The sequence below is a fragment of the Solanum pennellii genome, chromosome 5 (genome assembly GCF_001406875.1).
Source record: "Solanum pennellii chromosome 5, SPENNV200".
Taxonomy (NCBI): domain Eukaryota; kingdom Viridiplantae; phylum Streptophyta; class Magnoliopsida; order Solanales; family Solanaceae; genus Solanum; species Solanum pennellii.
In genome coordinates, this window is record NC_028641.1 from 8,160,101 (window position 1) to 8,163,124 (window position 3,024).

General features: G+C 33.5%; 1 non-coding gene across 1 annotated transcript; it reads right to left on the reverse strand.

Annotated features, from left to right (window-relative positions):
* Window positions 1-2,952: 2,952 nt before the first annotated feature.
* On the reverse strand, window positions 2,953-3,024 carry TRNAM-CAU. Its single transcript has one exon. It is a non-coding gene; the product is annotated as a tRNA-Met (tRNA).

Sequence of the window (3,024 nt, forward strand, 5' to 3'; positions counted from 1 at the left end):
TTTCATGGACTATCGCATACGAAAATCAGCAAAATCTGTGTTTACCTGTTTTGGGGCTCGTTTGAACTTGAAAAGTGTTAATTTTTCCTGCAAGACGAACTGGATACAATGCAAACCTCTTAACGGACGTTCATGAAAAAATTTGACCATTTCGTTTCGAGAATTCTGGATCACAAAATCAACAAAATTTGCATTTACCTACTTTGGGGCTCGTCTGAACTTAAAAATGTGCTCATTTTCACCGTTGGACGAACTAGATACATTGCCCACATCTTAATAGACGTCCATCAAAAATTTCGGCCATTTCATATCACGAATTTCGGATCACAAAAATTTCATGGACTATAGCACACAAAAATCGGCAAAACCTGCATTTACTTGTGTTAAGGCTTGATTGAACTTGAATATGCGCCCTTTTTTCCCGCATGATGAATTGGATACACTGCAAACGTCTTAACGGACGTCCATAAAAAGTTTTAGTCATTTGGTTCCGGAAATATTGGATCACAAAAATTTCATGAACGCACACAAAAATCGATAAAATTTGTGTTTACCTTCTTTGAGGCTCGTTTGAACTTGAAAATGTGCATGTTTTCTCCACGGGTCGAACTGGATACATTGCCAACGTCTTAATGGACGTCCATGAAAAAATTTGGTCATATGGTCTCGGGAATTCCGGATCACTAAAATTGCATGGACTACAACACAGGAAAATTGACAAATATGTGTTTACCTTCTTTGGGGCTTGTTTGAACTTAAAAATGCGCCCCTTTTTCCCGCGGGACGTACTAGATACATTGTTAACGTCTTAATGGACGTCCATACAAAAATTTGGTCATTTCGTATTGGGAAATTCGGATCACAAAAATTCAATAGACTATAGCAAACGAAAATCTGAAAAATCTGCGTTAAATGCTTTGGGGCTCGTTTGAACTTGAAAATGCGCATATTTTCCCTACAGGACGAACTGGATACATTGCCATACGTCCTTGAAAATTTTTGGTCATTTCATTTCGAGAATTCAAGATCACAAAATTTCATGGAATTTAGCACACGAAAATTAACAAAATCTGAGTTTATCTTCTTTGGGGCTCGTTTGAACTTGAAAATGCACTTATTTTTCTCGCAGGACGAACTTGTTATATTGTTAACTTCTTAATAGACGTCTGAAAAATTACAGCCATTTCATTTCGAGAATTCTGAATCACAAAAATTTCATGGATTATAGCACACGAAAATCGGTAAAATCTGCGTTTATCTGCTTTTGGGCTCGTATGAACTTGAAAATGCAACCATTTTTTCCGCGGGACGAACTGGATACATTGTCGATGTCTTAATGGACGTCCTGAAAAATTTAGGTCATTTCATTTCGGAAATTCTAGATTACAAAAAATTCATGAACTATAGCACATGAAAATTGACAAAATTTACGTTCACCTGCTTTGGGGCTCATTTGTACTTAAAAATGCATTTATTTTCCCTGTTGAACAAACTAGATACATTCTCAACGTCTTAACGGACGTCCATGAAAATTTTCAACAATTTCGATTCGAGAATTCCGAATCAAAAGAATTTTATGGGCTATAGCACACATAAATTAGCAAAATCTATTTTTACCTGTTTTGAAGCTCGTTTGAACTTAAAAAAGCACATGTTTTCCCCGTGGAACGAACTGAAACATTATCAATATCTGAACAGATATTTTAAAAATGAATAATATTTTAGCACTCCACCGCAATCATTATATACCAACATATAATCATAAGAAAAAATCATCATCACCTAGGTTTCACGTGGCAAAAAGTGAAAACTCTATCCCAAATTATATTCCACAATTCATACGATTTTATAGTACAATTTTTCTCTACATTTTTTACCCTCAAAAGCCATAACCATAGCTTTTGTCAAATACAGAAATTTAAAACTGAGACAATTTTAGAAGGAGAGAAATTCGTAGGAAATATTTTTGAACACAATAATGGAACCACTCTTTAATAATCTAAAGAATAATTTTACACATATTCTCCTTCAATAATTGCCTTTGACCTAATATCCTTTTGACTACTTTCCTATTTTAGACATTTAAGTATTTTAATTGAATTGTTTTCTAATTTTCTCTTCTTTCTAATTAAATATTGAATAATAGCACTCTAGTTTAGATGGAGATTGAGTCATATTCAGTACCAATAATTGTGAAGTTTATCCATATACAATAATACTACTATAGGATATAATTATATAATAATCACTTGAATAAACAAAGTAGGAATCTTTTGTACTTACGTCAATGTTCTTTTCTTGTTCTTTTCTTCTTCTTTTTTAAAATTTGGGGCTCGAAATCCATATTGAAGCTTTGACTAAATCTTCATCAAGCATTGCTCTCAATAAGATTTTCTTCGTACCCAAAGCTTGAAACTAAAACTGTTGATTTAAGGATGAATCAATCTCTACAGAGTACTGCATCACAATTCATGTTGGTCACATAATGTTCTTCCTTAGCAAGAAGTTTTCTATATTTTCTTATTGTAACATTAACAACCCAATTCAGATTCTCTCCAATCAACATTTTTAAATTCATATTTAATTTTCTATAAAAACAATAATTTAATCCAAGGGTATGTCACAACAGAAACTGAAATAAAGAATTTAATTTTCAAGTGAATGCATATATAACGTTAAAATAATCGGTTAGAGGGGTTATAATATTAATAAAACTTATGATTAATGTTTACGTGGTCATAAAAGTTTAAATGGGAAGCATAAATTAAACTTAATTATTTATATTTATCGTTCTCATTCGGGAGCCAAAACGAACACGCCTGCTACTGGACCTTCGACCAGGCATTCTACCTTTGTCGAATCGGAACCAACACCACTTTTGGAGAAAAAAAAGCGTCACATAAATTGTACTTCTCGAATACGAAAAATAAATTTAAAAAAGAGGAAAAATAATATCAGAGCCAGGTTTCGATCCTGGGACCTGTGGGTTATGGGCCCACCACGCTTCCGCTGCGCCACTCTGAT